At 36.4% G+C, this 7,754-nt stretch overlaps 1 pseudogene; it reads left to right on the top strand.

Moving 5' to 3' along the window:
* Window positions 1-7,461: 7,461 nt before the first annotated feature.
* LOC111728327 lies at window positions 7,462-7,561 on the top strand (annotated as a pseudogene).
* Window positions 7,562-7,754: the final 193 nt, after the last annotated feature.

Genomic DNA, 7,754 nt, shown 5'->3' with positions numbered 1-7,754 from the left:
CTTGGCGTGAACTCTGAAGCAGAAAACAATTATATACATGTAATTCACAAAGTTTGTCATAGGCTTCACAAAATTTTCATTTATTTTCTAAGTATGTGGTGGAGAATCAAATGAATGAACAAGTTATACAATCTCTTGAAATCCAGAACAGATGTGTCACACCCTGAAATACAGCAACCAAAAAAAAGGGGAGGGGATCACTTATAGATAACAAGTAAAGTGTCTAGATTTGTTTTTAAAACTATAAAAATGTACATCTCAGATGTAAGTAGTAGTCTTATTTGTGCAGTACATAGAATAGAATTCAAAGTATACGTATTTTTAACAGGACAAAATGGACTGGTTTGGGATAAGCCTTAAAGGAGTGATTGACTTTGAAATCATTTATAGTCCTTGTGGGGGTTGGGATGTTATACTTTCGCTATCGTGTAACTGGTTATCAATCCATCAGAAGCTTAGATTACTACATGAAGAATAAGACCTGGTAAGTACCCAACTTTCCTGGGTATCAGTTAGTGTTCATAGATGTTAGAATACATGGTTTATATGAGCCCAGAAAATAATTCTTTTGTTTTTAAGATTCTAATGAAATATTTTGTAAACCCTTATTTAGGCAAAATAGAACTAAAAAGACGAATGCATATAATACTAAAAACATAATAAGCAACTGCACTCATCTGCTCTGCCAGTGATGAAGTTACTAGTAATTTTTTATTTCAGATTAATGTATGTTTACAAACAATTAGTTTACACTGCATTTGTTCAGTGAAATCATATTGAGGCCTTCACCTAGGAGGGGTGGCATTTCTTCCTTTCCTCCTTTTTCAGTTTTTCTTTTCTTTTTTCTTTCTTTCTTTTTTTTTTTTTTTCTTTTGCAGTTTTTGACCAGGGCTGGGTTTGAACCCACCACCTCCAGCATGGCATATGGGGCCAGAGCCCTACTCCTTTGAGCCACAGGTGCCACCCCTTTTTCAGTTGTTCTTGAATGCTAACTGGGAGTTGCCCATCCTAAAGGGATGCTCTTTTTTTGCATCTTCTAGCACACACCTTGGTAGTATAACATTCTGGTTAAGTCTGAACTTCAGAGCAAAACATGTGAGACTGAACCCTGGATTGTCTGTTAGTTACTGATTTCTCTGTATCTCAGATCTTTATCTCTAAATAGGGATAATAATACTATTTGTATGAAGATTAAAAGAATCAGGTGGGCGTGGTGCCTCATGTCTCTCATCCTAGTACTTTGGAAGGCCAAGAGGGGAAGAGTACTTGAGGCCAGGAGTACTTGAGACCAACCTGGACAGCATTGCAAGCCTTCATCTCTCCAAAGAAAATAGAAAAGAAAAAAAAAATGGGTGTGATGGTGCAAGTCTGTGGTCCCAACTACTCAGGAGGCTGAGGCAGGAGGATTGCTTCAACCCAAGAGTTTGAGGTTGCATTGAGCTCATGAATCCACTGAACTCTACTGTGTCCAACAGAGTTCCTGTCCCTCCTTCTTTCAAAAAGATAAAAAGAATTAAAGTATAAAAATAACTCAAGTTTATTTATAAAAAAACATTGTGTACGGGTTTTGTTATTTTACAATGTGCCCACGGTTCTCTATGACTCTGGCTACCTTACTGAACTAACTTAACTACTGAAACAAGTTGCTTTCCCTCTGCCCAGTCACTAACAAAAACATCAGCTGTGGAACAGGCTCTTCTATTCCCTGATCATTCTGCTTTGTAGTTTTTCAAGACATGAATAACCACTGCCATACTTGAAGAAATTGAGGTAATGTAAACAGGGGATAATACTAGAGAAATGGATGAAACATTGTCAAATAAATATTTTCCAACTTCTAACAGTAATGTCAACACAACCACAGGCCACAGAAAGTAAATCCTTCAAAAAGAGATCAATTCATGGGTGTATCCGAGCTGTTAACTCAATCTGCCATCTCGGGTTCCTTCTGTTCTCAGTATAGACATATTTTTTTTTCTCTCTCTCTTTTTTGACTTTTTTAATTGTTAGGGATTCATTGAGGGTATGAAGAATCAGGTTTCTTTGATTGCATTTATTAGGTAAAGTCCCTCTTATAATTGTGTCCCACCCCCAAAAGGTGTGTCACACCTCATGACCCCCCACACCCTCCCTCCTTCCCTCTCTCTGCTCTATTCTTCCAGCACCTCTCCCCATCTCATTTCCATCACCTCCCTCCCTCCTTCCCTCTCTTTGCTCTCCCCTTCCCCCCCTCTCCACCATGTGCTAGGTCATTAATTGTCCTCATATCAAAATGGAGTACATAGGATTTTTGCTTCTCCATTCTTGTGATGATTTACCAAGAATAACATGTTTCACTTCCATTCAGGTTAATAGAAAGGATGTAAAGTCTCCATCTTTTTAATGGTTGAGTAGTGTTCCATGAATACCGGTCACGTCTTGGAAAATTTATTCTTTGCTCACTGCCTGCTCTCACTCATCAGGCCCAAATATTTTATACATTTGAGTTTTTCAGTAAGAGAGAGAACCCTGAATGTTAGCAGAAATATCATTGCTACAACTGAATCATGGATTCCAATTTGTGAAGAATTCTATGGTCAGAAATGAGAGCATTGGGTAAGAAACATAGGGAGAAAACAGCATTGCAAATCACAAATATTTTACAGATATTACCACCAGTGTGAATTACAAAGCACTCTTTTTTAAAGAATTATTCACATGTCATTGAATGCCTACCCTAACAGCTCAGAAAACAGATATGTATGAACTCTGTACAATTATACATTAAATTCACTGGTTCCCAAACTGGTAGATTTTGTCTGGCCTACAAACTATTAAAAAAAATATTGTCTTAGTAACAAGGAAAAATCAAGCTTTGCATATAAAAATCTTATTTATGTTTCTTTTAAAAAGTGATAAGAGCTGGCTAAAGTGGATACAGAGTAATCTTTATGTAGGACATGATACGAATAAAATCACTTCATTGCACTAAACGTCTCTTTATCTCCTTCATGGAAGTAGAGAAATCCATGGTTAAGATGAGAGGGACTTAGTTTCTCTGCACTGCTCCTCACCCTTCAAAAATTTTAGAGAAAAAGAATCCAGTCATATCCATGCTGATGGTTTAGGATTCTTAGTACAGCCAGCCCTATCACACTTTATTTAAAAACAATTTCTTTTTCTGTTTATCTATGCCATTTGCAAAGTCAGTCACTTCAGCAAGAGTCACATTCCATCAAAATCTACTTTTGGAGACAGCTGATCAGAACTTGTTGCTATTAGAAGCTTTTTCTTATTTACTTTGGTAAATAACTAACCCACTTTGGGTGAATATATGCAAATTAATTATTTGCTTAGCTATCTATTATCATGAAACAGAAAAGAAGCCCAAAAATCAGACTCAGAGATATTTATGGTTTATGACTCATATGAAATTTACACAGTAGGAAAAATAGTTTCTGTTAGTAAAACTGAGAATTAAACAATCCTCTGTGACACAATTTTCAGGAAATGTTCTCAGCTGTAGACAACTTAGACAAATATGGAATTCTAGAAAACAGTCTTTTCATCACAGCTACGATGTCTTGTTCAAACTACTATAGAAATTTGTGAGAGTCTTATGATGAAACATTCTTTTCAGAAGCCAGGTGTGGTGGCTCACACCTGTAATCTTAGCACCTGGGAGGCCGAGGTGTATGGATTGCCCATGCTCACAGGTTTGGACCAACCTGAGGTAGAGAGAGACCCTGTCTCTGAAAATAGCCAGATGTTGTGGTGGGCGACTGTAGTCCCAGATACTTGGGAGACCAAGGCAAGAGAATCATTTCAGCTCAAGAGTTTGAGGTTGCTGTGAGCTGTGACACCACAGCACTCTGCCCAGGGCAACAAAGTGAGACTCCGTCTCAAAAAATAAATAATGAAATTAAATTAAAATAAAATATTATTTTCCTCCACACCAAGGTCAAGTTTGAAATTTTACCTCTTTGTGGATTTTACAAGCACCAAATTGCTCTTCCTATTTGGAGGAATCACGTGAAATTGAAGGTGGGTATTAAATCACAGGAAATAGGCAGATGAATTAACCTTTGGGTACAATGTTGTATAAAGTTATGTTAACACCAGGATAATGTAATTAATGCATATCTAAATTAGTATATCCCAGAAAACAGATATTTCTGTGCAATATGACAACTTGGACTCAGATACTAACAATATAGCACAAGTAGATATTGTTATGTAAATACACCTGGGTGGAAGACAATAGACCTTTAAAATAACAGTAAAAATTTGGAATTTAAAAAGTGAAAAATAGGAAAACAATAACAACAACAAAAAAGATTTATCAGAGGAAGAAAATAATTAAATTTTCTCTTTCTGTATTATCAGAGCTAAGTGTAACATTAGGGATAATTTAATGAGATGACCAAAAACACACTTATGATAACAGAATGGGCCACCTGCTTTACTGCAGAAATACACCCATAATTGAGAATCACTGTAACAGGTGCCGCAGGACAGAGTCTGTGTCATAAGCCACTGGGGAAAGCCCATGAATAGGTAAAGAACATTAAAACGTTGAGGATTTGGCTGCTGTTAGATGTGTATTTTCACATGTTATCTCCAATTAGATGTTGAAAATATTATTTTTGTTAAGTTATCAATAATCATGAAAATAGAAATTAGGATTAACAATAATTGCTGAAAATGTTAGATATTTTCAGAAAATCTTAAAGGGGAATTTGTCAATTTCCTGAAGTAATGGGTTGTGTATGGACATCAATTGTGCCCTACTTTTTCTTAACTGCATTTTTTATCGTAAGACATATTGTACACACATATTGTACACATGTGCGAGCATATGTACATGTGGCATTTAAAGTAACTAAGCAAGAGACACCAAGTGATTTACACTTAGTTCCAAAAAGAGAAAGGTCACCAGACTCCTAGTGAACTGACTGCTCCTTTCCAAGGACAAACCAAGCCCACGTTTTCCCCATGCTTCCCACATTCCTAACGTTTGTGGTATCCAACTCCTAGCTCTTCCATGCAGATAAAACCACTTACTAATGCATACTTACCCATTCTATTCTAATTTTCCCATGTTTTTACTTATATAATTGGAGCCATGGTTTGTATGTTGTGTGCCCTGCTTTTATCACCCGGTATCATTTTTCTAAGATGTGTCTATGATATTATGTATGTTTCTAATTTATTGATTGTTTTTACTATACAGTATTCTTTCATATGCACTAATATTTTATTTATCCAACTTATGTTTTATGAATATTTTAGCATTTCCTGTTTGGGTCACAGTCAAATGCTATTATTAATATGCTCCAATATACACCATGATGTTTACAGATAGATGCTAGCTTCTGTCAAGTATATGACAATAGAATTCCTAGGTCATATAGTAGAAATATCGTAATTGGTATTATATAACTTGAAATTGTCCTGTAATGTATAAGAGTTCCTATATTTATTTTTTTTATTTCAAATGAATATGAGGGCATCAATTTTTAGGTTACATTATTCTCATTTCCAAGGTAAAGTTCAAGTTGTAGTCAAGCCGTTCACCCAGGAGATGTGTTGACACCCTCACACTGTGCACATTAGTTGAGATCCCACCAACTCCCTCTTCCTCCCCCTCCCCCTCCCCCTTGCTATACTATATTTGTCTTCTATCACTCATGTGAACATGACACTCTTTATATATTGATTTCACATTAGTACTGAGTATATCAGATACTTGTTTTTTCCCTTCTTGAGATACTTTACTAAGAAGAATGTGTTTGAACTCAGGTCAGTTAAACATGAAAGATATAAAGTCTCCATCTTTTCTTGTGGCTGAATAGTATTCCACGGTATGCATATATCACAGTCAGTTAATCCATTCACGGATTGTGATGGGGATTTGGGCTACTTCCAAGACTTGACAATTACAAATTAAACTGCAGTAAACATTCTGGTGCAAATGTCTTTGTGGTAAAATGATTCTTATTCTTATGGACAGCTACCTAATAATGGAATTGTGAGATCAAATGGAAAGTCAACCTTTAGTTCTTTAATAATTTTCCATACATCTTTCCATAGAGGTTGTATTAGTTTGCAATCCCACCAGCCATGTAGAAGTGTTCCCTTCTCTCTGAACCCACACCAGCATCTGCAGATTTCGGGCTTTGTGATATGAGCTCATCTTACTGGAGTTAGGTGATATCTCTGAGTGGTTGTGTTTTGCTTTTATCTGATGATTAAAGACAATGAACATTTTTGATGTACTTGTTTACCATTCATCTGTCATCTTCAGAAAAGTTTCTGTTCAAGCCTCTTGCTCACTTACAAATGGGGTTGTTTGTTCTTTTCTTGATGAATTTGAGTTCTCTGTAGATTCTAGTTATCAGAATCCAGAATAATATCAGAATATTAGATCCATAACATGCAAAACACTTTTTCCATTCCGAAGACTGCCTGTTTCCTTGATTGTGGTATCCTTAGTTAGGCAGAAGCTTCTCAGCTTGATCAAATCTCAGTTATTTATTTTTTGTGTTGCTACAATTGCCAGGGGGGGATCTTCCTCATGAAATCTTATCCAGGCCAATATTTTCAAGCATTTTCCTTACACTCTCCCCTAGAATTTTTATTTTTGTGTGTCTTAAATTTAAATCTTGTATCCAGTGAGAATCAAATTTTGTTAATGTTGAGAGGTGTGAGTTCAGTTTTGGTTTTCTACAAGTGACGACCCAGTTCTCCCAGTACCATTTATTAAATAGTGATTCTTTCCCACGGTGCATGCTCTTGTTAAGCTTATCAAAGATCAGATGACGATATGTGGCTGGCTTTGTCTCCAGATTCTCTATTTTATTTCACAGATCTGTTTCTATTTTTGTGCCAATAATATGTGTTTTGATCACCCTAGACTTGTACCCTGAAGTTTGGTAACACGATGCCCCCAGATTTGTTTTTATTTCTAAAAATTGTATTGGTTATTAGTTTTAGTTTTTGTTATTGTTGTTCTTCTGGTTCCATATGAAATTAAGTACTATTGTTTCAAATTCTTCGAAGTATGACATTGATGCTTGGATGGGGATTGCATTAAATCTGTAGATTGCTTTGGGTAGTATGGACTGTCAGGCGTCCTCAAACTACAGCCCAGGAGCCACATGCAGCCCACCGAGGACATTTATCCATCCCATGGGGTGTTTTTGCCGCCATTGCCTGTCCTGTTTAGCAGCTGACTTGTCCCGAGGCCTGCAGTCCAGCCCTCCAACAGTCTGAGGAACAGGAACTGCCCCACTCCATAAAAGTTTGAGGAATCCTGGTAAATTGTCCCACTTCTATGTGCATTATAAACAATATGAGGAACAAATTCACCACAAAAGAGCACTTAAATCATAAGACAATGAAGACTACATCCCTCACTAACATCTAACTTAAATTCTGTCAAATAAGTAGGATAGCTATTTCTCTTTCCTTTAAAAAAAATTGCTATTCTCTGTTTATAACATGCCCAACAGGAAACTGGGATCATTGTGATGAGGGGCACAGAACTTGTGGCCTCTCTATCAACAAATTCCCTACATGTAAAGAAGAAAAAAACGATAAAATGTATGTGGCGGATGTATGGGTGATGACTGTATAATTCTTTCAACTGTACTGTATGTTTTTAAAATTGCCTAATACATCCTTCTTAGTAAAGCATCACAAGAATGGAGAAGAATCCAATGTACTCAATCCTAATATGAAGCCAGTAGACGATCTAATACATAAAAGAAAAA

This window comes from Otolemur garnettii, unplaced genomic scaffold (genome assembly GCF_000181295.1).
Source record: "Otolemur garnettii isolate 467f Iridium unplaced genomic scaffold, OtoGar3 scaffold00150, whole genome shotgun sequence".
In the NCBI taxonomy this organism is placed as follows: domain Eukaryota; kingdom Metazoa; phylum Chordata; class Mammalia; order Primates; family Galagidae; genus Otolemur; species Otolemur garnettii.
Note: the sequence above shows the minus strand (reverse complement) of the source record. Positions and strands in the feature narration are given on the sequence as shown.